Source organism: Zalophus californianus, chromosome 7, assembly GCF_009762305.2.
Source record: "Zalophus californianus isolate mZalCal1 chromosome 7, mZalCal1.pri.v2, whole genome shotgun sequence".
Classification (NCBI taxonomy): Eukaryota; Metazoa; Chordata; class Mammalia; order Carnivora; family Otariidae; genus Zalophus; species Zalophus californianus.
In genome coordinates, this window is record NC_045601.1 from 86,260,809 (window position 1) to 86,283,153 (window position 22,345).

General features: G+C 36.0%; 1 protein-coding gene across 1 annotated transcript in view; it reads right to left on the reverse strand.

Moving 5' to 3' along the window:
- The window catches only part of COL19A1 (collagen type XIX alpha 1 chain), a 325,436-nt gene that overhangs the window by 240,662 nt on the left and 62,429 nt on the right, over nucleotides 1-22,345 (reverse strand). The window lies entirely within an intron of this gene.

Consider the following 22,345-nt stretch of genomic DNA (forward strand, 5'->3'; position numbering starts at 1 on the left):
ATAAAATTAAAAAAAAGAATTTGTTGAGGTACTGACTCTACTGAAAGCTTCTTAAAGTCAGGCACTTTTGCTGTTTAATTTGTATTTTGGAGAGCAGAACAAAACAATTCAAATTGGATACTGCAAGTGGATACTGCAACAATGCTTTCGGAACTCAAATTAACCATCCCCAAATTTCTACCCATTAGTCTTATTTCACAAAGGAAAAATATCTTATGGGCCTTATATATGACATCCCTCTGTGTCAATATCAAGCCTATTCAGCAAATCAATAATTTTTCAATGATAGTCTGGAGTCCCTTAATATGTTAGTCACAGTTTTCTGGGCACACACTGGTCACGCAATATGTCTTTTAAAATGCGGCACTCAGAATTCAGCACATCACTCCAGAAATGGTCTCACCACACAGAATAGAGAACAGAAATGTCATACACACAAAGACACACACACACACACACACACACACACACACACACACACACACACATCTTGTTCGGACACTATCCAGTACTTCTATTAATACAACTTGCTTTTTTAAAGCTAAATTGCTTATGTATACATTGAGCTTGTAGTCAACTACAACCATTAAGTTTTCCTTTCAAGGCAATATATCTTACAATCCTTTTACAAATTAATTGAATGAAAATTATACCGAGTTATTCAAATTAAAAAACAAGAAAACAAATAATTTTGAAATTATTCAGACAGGTAAACAATTCTTTCCATATATAACATATTTAGGAAACCGAGCCTTGGTCAGTGTGGTAGAGCCCATTAAAAACCTGTGCTCCTAGGTACTTATGAGGATTTTTTTTTCAAGTGGAGTTGTCAAGAACAAGTGTTTTGGCTTTTCACTATATTGTGAGACTAGCTCTAAGATAGTCTTTAAGTAAGCTTGAAGCTTCATTAAAGTACTAGGGAAATAGAAGACATTTAACGTGAATCATCTCCTGAAATATCCGAAGTATAGTAACTGGCATCTGAATCAAGTATTCTAACAAGTGAAAGATGATGTAAGGTATAAAGAGAAGGACAGTGTCATCAGTAAGCTCTGAATTGAGGACAGTGAGATACCAGTAAGTGCAAACTATTTCCTGTCCAAAGTATTCATCCTGAGGAGTAATTTATAGCTCTACTCTGTATCAATTACTTCTACTGGAGCTTTAGTGCTCTCAAGTCATAGGTTATTTATCTTTAGCCCTGAGGTAAATGGTTGTGAAGATATGGAGAAAGAACATGCCTTAGTAACGTTGTCAGAAAGTCAGGAGATTTTTTTTCAAACCTAATTTGGAAAAAGAGAGAGCGTGATAACCTGAAGATTTATGCTTGAGAGAGAAGAAAGAGCATAGTTTCTCCATGAGAAAACGGGAAGCAAATTCTGGAGCTGCACACACCTCTCTCTATTAGATTTCCCTCTAGGAAGCAGTATCTGTAAGCTTTGCTAGGTAGATAAGAGATTCTCCTGCCCTCCTATTTCCCTGAAGCATGCTTTTGCAGAAAGTACAGAAGACTTGCACTGATGCATCACTGCCTCTTCCAATTCCCGCTCAGCACTGTTCTAAACAATCATCTTCAATTTCTTTTCTGTACTGGCCTGGGGCTAAGTCCACTTGAGTTCTGAATAACTCAACAAACACTTATCCAGAATCAGTCGGGTGCCAAATGCTGGGTCAGGTTCCGGGGTTACAGGAGCAAGACTTTGTTCTCCTGGAGCTCACAGCGGAGACAAAGACACAAACTATGTGGATAATGTAAATAAAGTACTATGGGAGCAGAGAGAAGGGGCTATTAACCCATCCGGTGCCAAGGAGACTTTACGGAAAAGATGCAATTTTTCTTGAGCTTTGAATTCAGTAATCTGTGAAAATGTAGGATGGTGAGAGGGAAGAAAGGTACCAATCATGTATGATCATGCTCTCGAATCTTCTATGCAGTAGCTAACAGTTTCATTCAGTACCCTACACTGGCTATGTCTGTCCCTCACTTGGATAGCTAAAATCTCCTTTACACAGAGTCGCTTTTAGAAAACTCTAATATCTGAAATTGTAGATGTCTTTTTATCGAATACCAATAACACCATAAACGCACTCTGGAGTATCTCAGCAATCTACACCAAGGATAAAATAGCCACTAAACTATGCAAAGAAGCAGAGAGTGTGTGATCTTTTTTATGGCAACATTTTACTACTTATGTGCTAGATTCTCATAGTGCATTAAACCAAACAGAACATTAGCAGACTAAGTTCTCGAAATCTGGCTAACCGTTTAGCAAATAAAAGTCAAGTGCCTGGGTGCCAGATCCACTACATGTGTTGAGCCTGTCATCCATCTGTTGTGTTCTCTGCCAACTGCTCTACTTGGGGTGTGCGTGGAAGGCATTAGAAGGGAATAAGAAACCATTAAGAAATAAAATCAACTGCAGAGTGAGCAAGTTTCTTTTTCTTTTTCCTGTCCTTCTGTTACCCTCTGTCCTCATGTTTCTGCTTATTTTACTGTTATATTGTATGAAAATAGTGTTCATAAATGAGACAATTAAATGAGGCTTACTCCATGTAAAGGCAGTAATTTTCTCACTGATAATCCAAGTATCATTCTTGGAACTCTAGTTAAAGTGAAGCCAACAGTAGGTTGACAAAACTGTTTTCTTTGTGGTCATTTCCCCTATGAATAGTGGTTATAATAAAAAGTTCAAGCCTATGTCCAGATTTGATTATCTTTTTTCACTGCAGAATTTTCTGAAATATGGAAGTATACAGATGATTCTCTGTTTAAGAAGCATTTCCTCTAACACAAAGCTCATACTTGTTTTGTAAACCTTGACAAGTTCATAGGAAGGATAGAGCCCATTGTTAGAATAAAGGGGAACTGCCCTTTCTTTTGTTCTTCTCATTTAGTATTTCAATTCCTACAATAAATTGTCGCATACAAATAGGTATTTTAACTTTTTTTTAAACTTGGGAAGACCTCTGAAATTAATACTAATTCTGAATCTCAATGGAAAATGAGGTGACACTAGATAATATAGATGGAAAGCCAAATCACTTAAAAATTCTCTATCGTTTTCAATAAATGCCTATAAGTTTCTGAGTCTCTAAGGCATTACTGCTACATCTGGACCAGGGCTGTCTCAGAGTTCATTGTAATTCACAACAGCTACCGGCCTTGTCTGCACTTTCATAAACTGTAACACATCTGCCTTTATTTCCTGAAGCGGCAGTCTTCTCGTAAAATGTCTTTTTCAGGGGAAAATCGAGATTCAGAGATCAGAGTCATTTCATTTTCCAACTGAAAAGAAATACAAAGGCGGACAGGGAACAATGGATGCGCCCAGTTCAGTCTTGCCCTGCTGCAGAGACTGGGGGCTTCAGAGCGTGTGGTGAAAGAGCTGTCGCACAAAGCGCCTCGGCGTGAGCACGGTTAGCCCGGCTGGTTTTAAGTCAGGCCACTTGGCAACTCTCTCATCACGTTATCAGATACACTTCTTAAGTGCTTTAATGCATATGGCTTTTTACCTCTGGAAGTTCATATTTTTTTTTTTTAATAAACTCATGGCGCTAAGTTAAACACTTTGGTTTTTGACCAAATGAATATACAACAAAAGTATGTATATATATATTTGACCAAAAGAATATACAGTTATATATATATACTTAAATTATATATATAATAAGTATTCTTATATATACTTATACATAAAATTATATATTTATATATTGAAAGCATATTCTATAGAAAATATAAAGAGAATTTTCTAGGTTAGGTGCTGAGGTAAGGTAATCTGGAGGGTGTGACCATGATTGGCCACCGGGAGGTGGACAGATAAGGATCTCCAGACAGTCCAGGTATGGGAATTTTAAAAGCTTATTTCAAATATACTTTTGAATTTGGAAACCAAACAGAATCATGTTGTTTTCATAATACTTATTTTGGAAGATAAAGCGAGACAAAATACTTTCATTTGGTGAGAAAAACATATGATGAAGATTTTTAATTGGCGGACACAATTTTCTGAGGGTGGGAGAGTCAGAACCTCTATAGTTGGGTAGACTTTAAAAGGGGGTCCATGGATTTAAGAAGGAACACAGCCTCCCCTGCAGCAGAATTTAGGAAACCCTCTGTACAGTTCCCTCCCTAGGCAGTAGGCAAACAAATTTAAGATCTAATAAACTGCCTGTACAAAGGAAATCTGGATACTTGAGAAGCTATATCCAGATGAAGTAAAGGTGCCAGAGCTATGAACTCATATGGGTAAGATTCAAATCCTGACCCTACCCTCTGTTACCTATGAAACTTTGGGGAAGTTTTTATTCTATCTTAGTTTCTTAATCTATGAAATAGTGGTGATAGTAAATCTTACCTCAGAGATACTGTCGGAAATAAATAAAATGACGTAAAGAAGTCTGTGGACAGTGTTTAGCACATAATAATGATTGAGTAAATGGCTGCTATTACTAATATTGTAAGAGTTTATACTCATATATATATATATAGTTATATAGAAAATTAATTGGTTTGCTAAAATGCAAATATTACTTTGTTTTTAGAGGTCAAAATTATCTAAGATATGTATGACTTTTAACATTTTCCACCAAATATATTTTGAATAAATAATATAAATTCCCTCAAATGAGTTCTAATTTAGTTTCATAGTAAGCCTGAGTTTAGAATAACTGAATCATCAAAGTGTTTTCTTTTAAAATTATATCTATTTATCAAATACAGTAGTCCCATCCTTATCTACAGGGAATACCTTCCAAGACCTAAAACCACAGATAGTACCAAATCCTATATATACTGTGGTTTTTTCCTATACATACATAGCTGTGACAAAGTTTAATTTATAAATTAGACACAGTAAGAGATTAACAACAATAACTAAAAATAGAATAATTATAATGTACTGTAACAAAAGTTATGTGAATAGGGTCTCTCTCAAAATATCTTACTGTACTGTATTTGCCCTTCTTCTTGTGATGTTATGAGATGATAAAATGCCTACATGATGAGATGAAGTGAGTTGAATGACATAGGCATTGTGACGTAGCATTAGGATACTACTGACCTTCTGACCATTTGTCAGAAGGAGGACCATCTGCTTCCAGATTGCAGTTGACCGCTGATAAGTGGACACTACTGTATTTATTTATAGATCAGGCACTGAACTGTCACTTTTATGAATAATCTCACTTAATCCTTAAGGCAAAACTAGAAGTGGATACAATATAATGCCCATTTTAAAAAAGAAAAAACTTGGAAGAAACCAAGAGATATGCCCTAAAATTATAGACTGAGGATTTGAGCTGGGATTCAAACATAGGCAATCAAATTCTGGTTAGTCAATATCTGAATGGCACAATAATGATGGCTATCATTTACTGCATTCCTACTCTGTGAGAAACAGATTTTTTTTTGTGTGTGAAAGTTTTCTTAGGAAAATAAACATTTTAGGGATAAACTGTAGGTAATTAAGCAGACAGAAGATTGGTTTTAGCATAAATTAGGCTCCATATTTATTGAACTTTTCCTATCACATTATTAGGATTAAGATGACTAGAAAATAATTATTCCTGTTTTTTAAAAATATCCCCACTTCTCAAAAAACATATCTGATACATGGCATACAAAAGTGAAATAGAGAATGAGGTAAGTTTTTGTTTGAAACACTCAAGTAATGAACACAAGCATGCTTTGAGTGTTATGTTTGACGGTAACACGGTGGGCAGGTTTTGCTCCCAGGGTCCAAATTCTCACCGCATTTTCCCACCACATACCACAAAGATGTTGTGAGCATATGTGTGTGCATGCATGTGTGCATATGTGCAAGCACATGTGTGATCTTATGCATTAAGTGATTTGGTTCTCACGGAAATTAGATCATCCAATTTACTCATCTTGACTGCCAGTGGTTTCTGTCCAATCAAGCTTACCAGAAGTCACCAGTGACTAATAACTTATAACACCTGCTACACTGGCTATATAAGATAGCTTTTCTTACATGAACTCAGAGCAGAAAATCTGCCAAGTCTCTTAGGCAAAATCCTAGCTGTCCTGAATAGATATAAAGGGGACAGTTATTGGCTCGGTGTGTTGGCAGCAGGGCTGCACATATAAGGTTAGAATGCCTAGTGCAAGTCTGTATACGGTGATGAGTATTAGAATCACAAAAGAACGTAATTAGATGCTCTAGTTCTTCATCCTCCATGACTTTCCATATCCCATAAATTGATTTCTAATATAGTGTTGTTTAGTGTCCTATTTTTCTCCTGGGCCTCAGAAGAAACTAATACTTTGTTCAGGGCCTTGACTTAAAAAATTTACTGCTATCACCTAGCCAAACTTCAATGTGTAGGTTTATCTTAGAATAATAGGATTAATATGCAAATCACTTAATTTATTACAGTATCACACTGGATGTAAGTATAAAGTATAGCTAATGCACAAATTCTACTCTACACTGCTCGGAATATGCTTCACTCCATTAACATAAATCAACTTTCTAGTTTAAATATTAAACTTTAAAAAATTAAGAAAGCTTCACTTTGAGAATATTATACCTGAGCTATATGTTCAATGGCACTTTGCATATGTTCTTGTTCCAAGCGAGACAATTCATCTTTTTTAATTTGATCTTTAAACAGAACCCTTAAGCATTTCTAATTCCAAGAAAAAGAACCCCAAAGAATTACAAATACTCAGAAGAAGAATCAAAGTTAAGCCTGTCTGAGTACTCTGGGAGATGCTTACAAGTCACATTAAGCCAACTGTGGGAGATCCAGCTCTGAGAATACTGAATACTTTAAGAACTAATAATTTTCTTTGGAAATTTACTCAGAAAAATCAATCAAGTTATTTTCATCTTAAAAAAATACAAGTATTTCACTCCAAATATAAGTGCTCATCTTTACAACTATAATTTCAAAATTTTGAAGGTTTAAAAATTAAGAAAAATTGATATGTCCTTATTGGAGTGAAATATTTTTAACCATGCCATCCAATAACATAGTAGTTTTCTTGTTATTTTCATTCTGTATCTATTCATTAGAGTTATTTTAAATAAATGGTGACCTGTGCATTATGGAAGTGAGAAAAACACTCTTCAGGTGACATGTCTGCACTGATGAGTGTTACATCCCTTTAACCGTCAAATGAAGTGACAAGTTAGAAGCAGACCTGGTGCCACCAGTGACTGTGACCTTGAGGATAGGCTATGGTCAAAGACTCATGATTCTATAGATACTGGAAGGGTGTTAGCCACTAAGGAGGGTCTGTGAAGATCCAAGAGCTCAGTGTAGCCTGAGATTATATTCAAAACCACTGGAAGCTGCATGAATTCTCTAATTGTCCTGCTTTCCCACAACTTAGCGTGTAAAATTATATGAATCTTACTTTACATCCCATAGTAAAGAGTCCAATTATCTATAATCATTTTATAGTCCAAGTACTCCAGTGATTATGTATTTGGCTTAAAAAAAAGTTCCCATATTCAAAGTAATTCCAAAAATCCCAATTATCCAAAATCCAAACAACCAGATTGTTATGACGTCTTTTAGGAAGAGGTTGGTGGAATGAGTGTTTGAAACAAATTTGGAACAGGGCCATCTGCTTAGGAGACAGATGATTGAGTGGTATTCTCTAGGGGAAAAGGCGTTTGGAAGAAATTAGACCTTTGAACAAGTGTTTGAAGGAACTTTCACTTATGATGAAGAGTCTGCAATTAATATCATCAGCAAGCTTAATTAAGCAAGAGGATAGCAGCCCAAATAAACATTAACTTGCAGCAAGGTATCATCATTCAACAAAGATTTTACTGAATCTAACATTTACACTACTATAGGATGAGTAAGGGATTTGTTAATTCCTAAATAATTCCTTAATTATTCCTAATAGAGTAATTCCTAAAAGAAAAAAAAAGAATAATTCCTAAAAGAAAAAAAGCAGCAGCAATGAAGCAGTCAGAAATCAGATACATTCAAGAAGGACTCAAAAAATATCTGCCCGATAACTTCTGAACCTCCTACCACTTCATCTTCAGTTACTCTGTGACAACTGTAGGTTAATAATCACGGGGTCGAGGCCTTCTGGATAATGAGGCACAATGGACTCACTTGACAATTAGTGCAGCGAAAGCAGCTACAGAAACCTATACTAAACTTATTTTAATGAAGAGCATTTTCTTAGCATCAACAAGTAAAACTTTAATAATTCAGCAGGTTAAGTTATGTGTGTGTATGTATACACACATTTATGTATCATGAAAAACAGGACAAGCTAATTGTAGTTTATGTTTACAAATATAACAATTTTTAAAGTTTCTATAAAAACTGAACTTAAATATATGGAATGAATAAGTCACAGGAATAAAAGGCACCGGCTAGGGAATATACTCAGGGATACTGTAATAGCATGTGTGATGACAGATGGTAGCTGTACTTGTAGGTGAGCACAGCACAATGCGTAGAGACGTTGAATCACTATGTTGTACACCTGAAACGAATGTAACATTGCATGTCAACTAGGGACGCCTGGGTGGCTCAGTCAGTTAAGCGTCTGCCTTTGGCTCAGGTCATGATCCCAGCGTCCTGGGATCCAGTCCTGCACTGGGCTCCTTGCTCAGCAGGGAGCCTGCTTCTCCCTCTGCCTGCTGCTCCCCCTGCTTGTGCTCTTTCTCCGATAAATAAATAAATAAATAATAATAAATAAATAAATAAAATCTTTTAAAATAAAACATTGTATGTCAACTATACTCAAATAAAAAAACTTATCAAACAAAAGAAAACTGAACTTAAATAAGATGCTGAACTGCAACAGTAACCTCTTGTGAGTAAATTGATCATGTAGAATTATCTTTACAAAAGACAATGTGAAAATCAACCATTTTATGAGATAAATAGCATATTTTTAACATTTTATCGATGGGCTGAATATATTTCTTGTATTTTTATTTATAATATCTCATGTGGTGCTGTATTTTTAAATGTTTAATTTATGTCTACAGTGAAATATGTATTAAAAGATATTAAAGCATACATAAAATAGTGAAACTCAGAAGCCTTGGGGCTCTCAGAATAATGGGCAATGTTCTAGAGCAGGGGTCAGCAAGTTTTTTCTGCAAAGGACCAGACAGCAAATATTTTAGTCTTTGCAGGCCCTATGACTTCTGCCACAATTACCTAACCCTGCCACCAGGAACAAAAGCAGCCTAAGACAATAGGAAAACAAATGAGTGTGGTTGTGCTCCAGCACAAAGTTATTTACAAAATCATCCAGTTAGAGTTTTTGGCAGCCCTGCTGCAGAGTCATAGTTTGTTGACCCCTGAACTATCAGACTCGTTCTATATATTTTGTCTTCCTTCCTGGTACAACCTTTTACAACAGCCGCAAAGCTTAATCAAATAGCAGGAATTCCAGGAGCACCAAATTCACCTTTAATACCACCTGAACCCCAAAATATAGAAATGCTCATGAGGAGGTTTTTTTCAAGGGTGTATTAAGTGCTAATGTCAAAGAGAATCTACCATTTTCACAGAAAAGCTGCTTCTGCTTGCACCAAAGAGTGTTCCCTGAGTCCCTTCCTCATACCGTCTACAAGTCATTAAACTATACTTTTGACAATAAATTATCAAAAAGTTAATAAGTAATAAATATCAAAGTGCTAATCAAAACTAAAAATATGCATTCTCCACACAGATATATACAATTCAGCTTTATCATTTCTTTTATATTTGTCAAAGGTAAGGAATGATTCTATTGTTTTTATTTTAACTAATACCTGATGCTTTCAATTTAAGTCATGAAATTTTAGACTCTAAGGTACCCATATTTGTTTCATTAATGTGCTTGATCTTCTGTTATATCCTCTAGGAAGAATCCCACAGCTGGGTCAGTCCAATTGTTGACTTCCCTGCTTTTCCATCTAAATGGGAAAAAAATATTTTCAATGAAGCTGATGTGTTACCTATATCTGTCTTAATGGCTCTACCACAAATTCAGTCTAATAAATTTATCCTCGAAATGGTGGAAAATAATATCAACTTCTTGAATGAGTTTCTCTATCACTAATGTGTGATAGAGATTAAGAATATATCAGAATTTTATGAATATATAATGCCATTATTACACTGATATTGTATTTTATTTCACAAGTAAATGTCAACTTCAGGTTCCTATAGTTTAGATGAGATTATATCAGGTTGGGTAAAATTGATATAAAAATAAAATTGATACAAAAATAGATACAAAACAAAATAAATAAAATATATCCAATATTAGATTAGAAAAGATAAAGAAATATTCTTTATTTCTTATATGGACATAGACAGAAAGTCAAAAGTCAATATTAAATTCTACCTCTGACAGCTTACTACTAAGGGAAGATATTCCTCCTTTCAAAAAAATTGAGAACATATTTTGATTCAATTACTTTTTATTGGTGTGGTGAGGCTACAGAATGAGCATATGAGTAATGTCAGATTGAAAAGAAAATAGAGGGAAACTCACCAGTAATCCCTGAGTTAACACATTAGACTATTCAAAATGGAAACTTCCATATACTGAGATCCAAAGAAGGGGGTAGTGGAAAGGAATCAATACACAAGTTTCTGACTAAAGAGTCAGGTAAGTTAACTTATTCCATTTTAAACTGTTTTGATTTTCTCTAGAGGTATGTCAGCAAAGCAATCATTTCATAAAGCCTATACTTTTTGGGAAATTAACTGGATATGTGGAAGATAATAATTCAAACATAAACTGGAAAATTATTCCCCATATAGAGCTCAGACCTTAGGTTCAGGGACATTAAAATTGAGCTGCTATTTTACAAAACTCTGACAAAATTTCAACTTTGAAGTAGGTAAAGGTATGAGCCAGGGTCTTAAAGAACTGAGAAAGTAATGTGGTTGCTAAGTAATTAGGTTGCTAACTACATTTGCTAAAAAGAGGGGGGGGATTAAAAGATTCAGAAAATTACAATAATCAAGTCTGAATGAAAGAAAAGTATTAATTGTTATTCAAATAATGTCATCTAGAGTTTACTCTTGGACAAATGAGATGATTTGATTAGGTGCTCTAATAATAGAATACTGATCACACCTAGGTGTTCAAATCCATGCAGTGGTTGAATTTCAAACCATCTTACTCCAAGAAGAGTGTCATCATTTTTATGGAAAGAAAAAAAAAGGCAGTAAATTAGATTAATGAAGCATGGATGAGAACATAGACAAGTAAAGATAAAAATTAAATTAAGCCCAAACTCATTTTTTTCCAAATATTTCTGATTCTTTGTTGCTAATTAGCAATATGAAGCTAAAACTAATCAGGTCACTTTGTTTTTTGAAAGAAAAAATGTAGTATAGAGCAATAGTGAATAACAGTCCTTGATGATTTAGCATAGCTAGCTCTTTCTCTGCAAATTGACTCTTTGCCCTGCTTGGCAAAGTTCCCTGGGCAATTGAGGCATCAAATTTATAAGTTCTAGAAACAGCTGAGTTGATGATTTAGACTTTCTGTCAGGTGTGGTGTTCATTCATTCATTCAACCCCTATTATGTGCTGTTCTACGTATGCTGCTCACAAAATTCCTATTCTAGTGGGGGAAATAAATAGATGCATAACGCTAACAAATCAGGTGACACTAAAAATGCTAAGAAAGAAGACAGAAGTGGAATTAAGGGATGCTTTTTATATAAAGACTTCAGAATAGGCTTTTCTATTTAAAAGTGATTTCTGAGAAAGAACCTAAATGGTGTGAAGGAGCGAGCCAAGTGGCTATCTAAGGAACTCCCAGGTATATGTACCTGTTATAAAGACCCTGGAGCAGGAGTGAACAAGGGGAGAGGGTAGGACACAATATAGGGAGTAGAGAGTGGGATAGGGAGAGCTCTACACACTATGTGGAGCCATGGAGAGAGCTTCAGTGTTTATCTTAAGAGAGACAGGAAGGCATGGGTGGGTTTTGACCCAGGTGGGAAAGGATTTACTTACATGATTATTCATTGTCAAACAATGTTAGGAACAGAAGACAGATTTGAATGAAATACCTAAATCATTAAGTGACCTTTTCAAGAAATTAATTATCAATAACTTATTAATATTTACTACAAGTAGCATACAATCACACTTCAAGATTTTTATATACTAAAATATTTAATCAATTTCAAATTCCAAGGGATTAGCTTACAAATGAAGATTAATTTGTTTTTGGCCAAGGCACATAAGAAGCTAAACTCAAACTAAAAGGATTATTTCCATGTCTCCCTCAATATGTGAACAAGTATACTATGGATAGGAAAGCAGAGGAAACATATTTTTTCAATACCTATTCTGTGCTAGTTTCTGGCACTATGTATCTTATATACATTTTATTGTATTCCTTCTTCACAATAAACCATTGGCTAGGTATTATTAAGGATCACTTTCAAAGCAAGTAGGAGGTGGATGGGATTCAATCTCAAGTGGTTCCGGCTCCAAAGAGGTTAGCCTTCTAATACACTGTCCTACATATACTGTCCTAAATACCCCTTCTCAGTCTTACAGACCAAAAGGAAGACCTTGAGAACATCTGGTTCCCTTAGTAACGCCGCACTTCTGATCATTTCACAAAATTAACTACTCAATACGCCTCAGGGCAAAATGACTTTCAATCTTCAAGCTATGCAGACATTATTTTGTGCACCTACTCTAATAATGAAAATTATAGAGCAGACTTAACCACAGAGGAAAGTCATCTTTATTTATTGCACATTAAAGTTGCAGGATCACACAGTACAGTAAGAACAGGAACAGACTCATCGTCAACTCCTTAAAATGAAACAATACATATATGTTTATTACGAGTGCCAGAAAGCTGAACACATTCATAGCCATAGTGATCTAAAGTTATAATTACACAGCAAGTGCTATGCTGCTTTAATCAAATGCTAGTGCTTGTATTGAAAAAATGAAGATACCAATTAATTATTTGTCTTGTTTTGTAGATCATCAATTTATTTTATCCCAGCTTTTTTTACCTTACCACTAAAATCACTTGCAATTATGAGTTTTGTGTAGTTTGGAAGTTAAGACCAATGTTAATATTTAAAAACCTATCTTAAATGGGAAGTTATAGAATACACTGTAACCCTAAGGTACATTTTTGTATATTTTATAGATTTGGAATACAACAAATTTTCTAATAATTATCATTTTTACTAATTCCTTCTTAGTCCTTTTCTACTGGTTTCTTTCCTACAGAGGGAGGGAAGACTCTGTAAACAAATAATCACTAGATTATAAACTCAATGAGAGTAAGCCTAGTTTTCTCACTACTGCTATAGCTCCAGAACTTAGCACACTTTTTATTATAATAATAGGAACTCAAAAAATAGTTGCTGATGAATTAATGAATAAAAGAAAATTTTAATTAATTTTAATAATTAATATTTAGATGTTAAAAGAAGCATCTACTGTATGATTAAAGAGTATGAAGGAAAGAATGAGTCTTTAAAAGACCTATGCCCTAAAAAGAGAGTCTTAGTACCTAATCTTTTTAAAAGAAAATCATTTAAAGGTGACTTAATGATCTTCTTAATATTTACTTAATGTTTTTTAAATGAGGCAGGGATATTTTTAAAGTATTTTACTCCAAAAACTGATATGCGAAATGTCTTCCTATGCCAGTAATCTTAAATTGATAGGACCGGTAAGTCAAAGAATGGGAAAGTCAGGTTAAAAAATTGTAATGTGTATCACATCACAATCACCAACAAATAAGCAGATATGTATTTTCAAAGTACTTTGTGTCAACCTTACGATGTAGGTACAACTGATAGATGATACGCCCTCATTTACAGATGAGGGAAATGAAGCATGAAGAGACTGGGTGGCTTGGCCAAGCTCACACTGCTAACCTGAGAAGAGTTGGAATTAATCCAGATCTTTCTACTCTCTGAGTCCTCTTAATTACGTTACCATGAGCACACCACCCTACCCATGCATGGTCCTCTCAGCTGCAAAATGAGGATAAAAATATTGGGTTGAAATTCTTTATGAAGGTATAAGTATAAAACAAGATATTTCAAGTGGAAGTGCCATGATCAAAGAACACAAACAATACTGAAGAGCTTTTAAAATATAGAGCAACCTTCAAAATGCAAACTGGATTTGACATGTCTAGGTTCTGATCCCAGCTTGACCACTCACCTTGGGCAATAATTTAACTTCCCTAAACTTCAGTTTTGCTTTCTATAAAATAGTAATACCAATACTTAATATGAAGAATTTTAAGAATAAAAAAGATAACATATCTAAATCACTCTTCCCAGTGTCTGGCACATGGTTAATACTCAAAAAATACTAGCTATTGCTATAATAATTTATATATTTAGTTTGATTGAAGTAGTCCTTAGGACTAGATATTTTTTAATTATTTTAAATTTTCATATAATGGCATTAAGTAAAGTTATCCCATGTAATTTGATTTAAAGGGCAAAAATAAATGCCCCATCATACCTCAAAAGTTCTCTCAAATACCTGTTAAGGTGCCTAAAGCTCCCATGCAAGCTACAGTGGGCAGACCTTCCTTTGGGAGTCAAATGCCTACGAAGCCTTTGTGGAAGCTTGCTCTGCAACTTTAAAGGATCAGGCATTGCTCAGACATCAGTCTCCTACCTTTTAAAATAAGGAGCCCACTTAGATTATTTTGAACCATGGACTTCCAAGTTAAGGCATGAATGGAATTCAAATCTGTTTCACATTGGAAAGGTGATAAAATCAACTCCTAAGCTTAGCACAAATTAATTTACCTAGTTAGCTAACAAAGATATGACATTAAGAAATAGAAAATGGAACATTTACGTTTTGATATGGTAGGGAGAAGGGAAAGGCAAATCTCTAAGCATGGGATATTGCCTAATATTAGTCCAACAAAGGTGTGCTGTTTAGGAAAAGGGTTGGGAGCTAAGGAAGAATTTTCAGTGGGGACCCATCAGCAGACAAGAGAAGTCACAAGAAAAGTAAATCATAAGCCAATATTCCAGATAAACACAGATGCAAGAATCCTCAACCAAATACTAGCAAAATGAAATCAAGAAAAAAGTGAAAGCATTATCCACCAGAATCAGAACATTCCATGCAAAAGCAACAAAATATATATTCTTCTCGAGTGCACATGGAACATTTTTTAAGATAGAACAAATATGGGGCCCTCGAGTGGCTCAGTTGGTTAAGCCTTCAGTTCAGGTCATGATACCAGGGTCCTGGGATCAAGCACCACATCAGGCTCCCTGCTTAGCAGGGAGGCTGCTTCTCCCTCTCCTCCCTGCTCCTGCTCTCTCTCTTGCTAGCTCTGTTGCTATCTCTGTCTCTCTCTCAAATAAATAAATAAAATCTTAAAAAAAAAGATAGATCAAATGTTAGGCCACAAAACCAATCTTAATAAATTTAAGAAATTGTATTTCACTGATGATGAGTATTTACCAAAAGGATACGAAAATACTGATTCAAAGAGGTTCATGCACCCCCATGTTTATAGCAGCATTATCAACAACAGCCAAATTATGGAAAGAGCCCGAAGGTCCATCGATTGATGAATGGATAAAGAAGATGTGGTACACACACACACACACACACACACACACACACACACACACACACACACTGGAATATTACTCAGCCATCAGAAAGAATGAGCCCTTGCCATTTGCAATGATGGGGATGGAGCTAGAGTGTATTATGCTGAGTGAAATAAGTCGGTCAGAGAAAGACAAAGACTATATGGTTTCATTCATATGTAGAATTTAAGAAACAAAACAGATGAACATAGGGAAATGAAAAAAAAGAGAGAGAAGCAAACCATAAGACACTCCTAACTACAGAGAACAAACTGAGGGTTGATGGAGGGAGGGAGGTTCAGGATGGGTTAAATGAGCTACGTGGGTGATGAGTACTAAGTAGGTCACTTGTGATGAGCACTGGATGTTATATATAACTGATGAATCACTGAATTCTACTCCTGAAACCGATATTACCCTATATGTTAACTTACTAGAATGTAAATAGAAACTTGAAACAAACAAACAAAATTAAGAAACTGAAATCATATCAAGCATCTCTTTCAACAACAATGGTATGAAACTTGAAATTAATTACATGAAAATAACTGGAAAATCCACAAATAAGTGGACATTAAACAACATGCTATTGAATAATCAATAGATCAAAGAAAAATCAAAAGAGAAATAAAACAATACCTGAGACAAATGAAAATGTAAATATAGCATATCAAATTGTGTGATACAGCAAAAGCAATTCTAAGAGGGAAGTTCATAGTGATAAGTGCCTACTCTACCACAAGTAACAAGAAAAGTCTCAAACAAACAACCTAACTTTACACCTCAAGGAACTAGAGAAAAACAAACAAACAGACAAACAAAAAAACAACCAAAGCCCAAAGTTAGTAGCAGGAAAGAAATAACAGAGTACTGACTGGGGGCGGAGCAAGATGGCAGAGGAGTAGGAGACCTAGATTTTGTCTGGTCTCAGGAATTCAGCTGAATAGGGATCAAACCATTCTGAACACCTACGAACTCAACAGGAGATCAAAGAGGAGAGTAGCAACAACTCTCTGAACAGAGAAGCGACCACTTACTGGAAGGTAGGACGTGCGGAGAAGTGAATCCGAGGCGATATTCGGGAGGATAGACGGCGGGGGAGGGGCCTCCGCCGGCGCTTCTGGCAAGTGATAGAGCCGCGGAGCACAAAATCGGACCTTTTAGAAGTCGGCTCCGCTGAGGGACGTCGCTCCAGTGGATAAGCGGGGGTGGAACCCTCGCGGGACAGTGGGGTCTCAGGACCCTTGGGGTCACAGAAAGATTGGGGGAGCCTGAGTGCGCCAGAGCTCCCAGGTATCGGAGCGGGGAAGCCGGCTGCAGAGATGGAGCCAAGGCCCGGGCTTTCAGCTCGGGGTTGCCATAAACTGTGATCCGCGGCCCAGTCGGTCCACTGCTCCTGCAGCAGGGACCCAACAAGCGGCAGAGCCGGGGAGACTCCCCTTCCTTCCCAGGGAGGAGCGGCGCGGGAACGCACCGCAGGGATCTGCTGGGTTTGGAGACTCCACACGGGGTCGGGTGCCAGAGATACAAACACTTGGTCACAGGCCGGGTGAGCACGGAGTGCGGCCGGAGACCGGGGACAAGGGAGTGACTGCTTTTCTCTGGGGGCGCACTGAGGAGAGGGGCCCCGAGTTCTCAGCTCCTCCGGGCGGAGATTGGGAGGCCACCATTTTTGCCCTGGTCCTCCAAGGCTGTACGGAGAGCTTGCAGGGAACAAAAGCTCCTGAGAGCAAACCCGAGCAGCTTGCTTAGCCCGGACCAACAAGGGCGGGGCAATTCAGCCTCCGGCAAAGACATTTGGAAAACACAGCAACAGGCCCCTCCCCCAGAAGATCAGCATGAACAGCCAGCAAGCCAAGACCAAGTTTACCGATCAAGGAGAATGGGAGAACTCCAGCGCTAGGGGAATACTGCACATAGAATTCATGGCTTTTTTTTACCATGATTCATTAGTTCATCAAAGTTAATTTTTGTTAACTGTTTTTTTTTCTTTTTCTTTTTCCCTTTTTCAACCAACATCTTATCAATCTCTTTTTAAAAAAAAAAATTTTTTTTATTTTTCATTTTTAGAGTCATATTTTATCACTTCATAGTAGTTACCCTTATTTTTGGCATATATATATAAGTTGTTCTCTCTTTAAAATTTTGAGATACAGTTTCTTCTAACAGATAAAAATATACCCTAAATCACTAGTGTATGGTTCTGTTCTAGTCTCCTGCCTGATCACATTCTCTCCCTTTTTCCTTTTTTTTTTTAAATCTTCTTTCTTTTTTCAAACAACTTCTTATCAAGTCCTTTTATAAAATCTTTTATAATTTTCATCTTTACAGTCATTTTCTATCCCTTCATTGTATCAACCCTTATTTTGTACATATATGTCTTTCTTCCTTTAAAATTTTAGGAGGCACTTTTTTCTAACAGACCAAAATACGCCCAAAATCTAGTGTGTGGCACTGATCTATGCACTAGCCTGATCATATTTGATCACATTCTGCTTTTTTTGTATTGTTCTGTTTTTGTTTTTATCTTTTTTTTTCTTTTTTTTTTTTCTCTTTCTTTTTTCTTTCTTTCCCTTTCTTTTCCCCTGGTTTCAGGTCTTTTCTGATTTGTATACAGTATATTTTCTGGGGACGTTGTAAACCTGTTAGCATTTTGTTCTTTCATTCATCTATTCTCCTCTGGACAAAATGACAAGATGAAAAAAATCACCTCAGCAAAAAGAACAAGAGGTAGTACCGTCAGCCAGGGACCTACTCAATACGGACATTAGTACGATGTCGGACCTAGAGTTCAGAATCATGACTTTAAAGATACTAGCTGGGCTTGAAAAAAGCGTGGAAGTTATTAGAGAAACCCTTTCTGGAGAAATAAAAGAACTAAAATCTAACCAAGTCGAAATCAAAAAGGCTATTGATGAGGTGCAATCAAAAATGGGGGCACTAACTGCTAGGATAAATGAGGCAGAAGAGAGAATCAGTGCTATAGAAGACCAAATGATGGAAAGTAAAGAGGCTGAGAAAAAGAGGGAGAAACAACTACAGGATCACAAGGGCAGAATTCGAGAGATAAGTGATTCGATAAGACGAAACAACATTAGAATAATTGGGATCCCAGAAGAAGAAGAAAGAGAGAGGGGCAGAAGGTATATTGGAGCAAATAATAGCAGAGAACTTCTCTAATGTGAGGAAGGAAACAGGCATCAAAATCCAGGAGGCACAGAGAACCCCTCTCAAAATCAATAAAAATAGGTCAACACCCCGACATCTAATAGTAAAACTTACGAGTCTCACAGACAAAGAGAAAATCCTGAAAGCAGCTCGGGAGAAGAGATATGTAACCTACAATGGTAAAAATATTAGATTGGCAACAGACCTATCCACAGAGACCTGGCAGGCCAGAAAGGACTGGCAAGATATCTTCAGAGCACTAAACGAGAAAAATATGCAGCCAAGAATACTATATCCAGCTAGGCTGTCATTGAAAATAGAAGGAGAGATAAAAAGCTTCCAGAACAAACAAAAACTAAAGGAATTTGCAAACATGAAACCAGCCCTCCAAGAAATATTGAAAGGGGTCCTCTAAGCAAAGAGAGAGCCTAAAAGCAGCAAAGATCAGAAAGGAACACAGACAACATACAGTAACAGTCACCTTACAGGCAATACAATGGCACTAAATTCATACCTTTCAATAGTTACCCTGAATGTAAATGGGCTCAATGCCCCAATCAAAAGACACAGGCTATCAGATTGGATTAAAAAACAAGACCCATCCATATGCTGTCTGCAAGAGACTCATTTTAGACCCAAAGACACCCCCAGATTGAAAGTGAGGGGGTGGAAAACCATTTACCATGCTAATGGACACCAAAAGAAAGCTGGGGTGGCAATCCTTATATCAGACAAACTAGATTTTAAAACAAAGACTGTAATAAGAGATGAGGAAGGACACTATATCCTACTTAAAGGGTCTATCCAACAAGAAGATCTAACAATTGTAAATATCTATGCCCCAAACATGGGAGCAGCCAATTATATAAGGCAATTAATAACAAAAGCAAAGAAACACATTGACAACAATACAATAATAGTGGGGGACTTTAACACCCCCCTGACTGAAATGGACAGATCATCTAAGCAAAAGATCAACAAGGAAATAAAGACTTTAAATGACACACTGGACGAAATGGACTTCACAGACATATTCAGAACATTCCATCCCAAAGCAACGGAATACACATTCTTCTCGAGTGCCCATGGAACATTCTCCAGAATTGATCACATCCTAGGTCACAAATCAGGTCTCAACCGGTACCAAAAGATTGGGATCATTCCCTGCATATTTTCAGACCACAATGCTTTGAAACTAGAACTCAATCACAAGAGGAAAGTCGGAAAGAACTCAAATACATGGAGGCTAAAGAGCATCCTACTAAAGAATGAATGGGTCAACCAGGAAATTAAAGAAGAATTAAAAAAATTCATGGAAACCAATGAAAATGAAAACACAACTGTCCAAAATCTTTGGGATACAGCAAAGGCAGTCCTGAGAGGAAAGTATATAGCAATACAAGCCTTTCTCAAGAAACAAGAAAGGTCTCAATCCCAATCCCATCACAACTACTCAACATAGTATTGGCAATCCTAGCCAAAACAATAGGCATGAAAAAGAAAGAAAAGGCATCCAGATTGGAAAGGGATAAGTTAAACCATCACTATTTGCAGATGACATGATTTTATATATAGAAAACCATAAAGAGTCCATCAAAATACTGTTAGAATGAATTAACAAACTCAGTAAGGTTGCAGAGTAAAAAATCAAGACACAAAAATCTGTTGTGTTTCTATACACTAATAGTGAACTATCGGAAAGAGAAATAAAAAAAATCTTAATTATAATTGCATCAAAAGGAATAAAATTCCTAGGAATAAATTTAACCAAGGAGGTGAAATACATGTATATTGAAAACTATAAGACATTAATAAAAGAAATTGAAGACACAAATGGAAAGATATTCTATGCTCATGGATTAGAAGAATCAATATTGTTCAAATATCCACACTACCCAAAGCAATCTATAGATACAGTGCAATCCCTATCAAAATGGTATTTTTCAGAGAAATAGAAGAAATCATTCTAAAATTTGTATGGAACTACAAAAAACTCAGTAGCCAAAACAATCTTGAGAAAGAAGAACAAAGGTGGAGGCATTATGCTCCCTGATTTCAAACTATATCACAAAGCTATAGTAATTAAAACAGTAGAATATTAGCAACAAAACAGACGCATAGACCAATGGAACAGAATAGAGAAACAATAATTAAACCCATACATAAATGGTCAATTAATTTATGACAAAGGAGCCAACAATATACAATGAGGAAATGACTGTCTCTCCAATAAATGGTGTTGTGAAAACTGAACAGCCATATCCAAAAGAATAAAATTTGACCACTATCTTACACTATGTTACACAATTAATTCAAAATAGATTAAAGACCTGAATATAAGATCTGAAACCATAAAACTCCTAGAAGAAAACATAGGCACTAAGCTCCTTGACATAGGTCTTGGTGATCTTTTTTAAATCTGACACCAAAAGGAAAAATAAACAAGTTGAACTATACCATACAAAAAAGCTTCTGCACAGCAAAGGAAACCATCCAGAAATGAAAAGACAATATACTGAATGGAAAAAAAAATATGGAAATCACATATCTGATAAGGGGATAATATCCAAAATATAGAAAGAACTCATACAATTCAATTGTAAAAAAAATTAAAAATTCAATTAAAAAATGGGCAGAAGACCTGAATAGATATGTTTTTCAAAGAAGACATATAGATGACTAACTGGTACATGAAAAGATGCTCAACATCATTGATCTTCAAGGAAATAACAAATCAAAACCATAATAAGATATCACCTCACATCTGTTAGAACAGCTATCATTAAAAATACAAGTAATAACAAGTGTTCATAAGGATGTGGAGAGAGAGAAACCTTCAGCACTGATGGTGGGAATGTAAACTGTAAAGCCATTATGGAAAACAGTATGGACATTCTCTAAAAAATTAATCCAGCAATTCCACTTGTGAGTATTTATCTGAAGAAAATAAAAACATTGACTCGAAAAGATATATGCACCTCCACATTAATTGCAGCATTATCTACAGTAGCCAAGGTATGGGAATAATTTAAATGTCCATCAATGAATGAATGGATAAAGGAGATGTGATACACACACACACACACATACACGCATACACACACTGAAATATTATTCAGCCATAAAAAAGAATAAAATCTTGCCATTTATGACAACACGGATGGACCTCAAAGGCATTAATAGTATGTGAAATAAGCCAGACAGTGAAAAACCAATACTATATGATCTCTCTTATATGTGGAGGGAAGAAGAGAAAGAAAGAGAGAGAGAGGGGGAGGAAGAGGGAGAGAGGGAAGGAGAGAGGGAGGGGCATAGGGAGAGCGGTAGGGAGAGAAGGAGCAAGAAAGGGGGGGAGAGGGGGAGGGAGAGCAGAGAAGAGAAGAGAAGAGAAAGAAAGAGAAAAGAAAGAAGAAAAAAAGAAAATCAAGCTCATAGATACAGAGGACAGATTGGTGGTTGCCAGAGGTAGGGAGTGGAAGTTGGAGAAATAGGTAAAGGGAGTAAAATTTTATTTAAAAATAAAATAAATAGATAAATAAGCAAACAAATGATAGGAAGCTAAAAAAGAATCTTTGTGGGGATCCATCAGCACA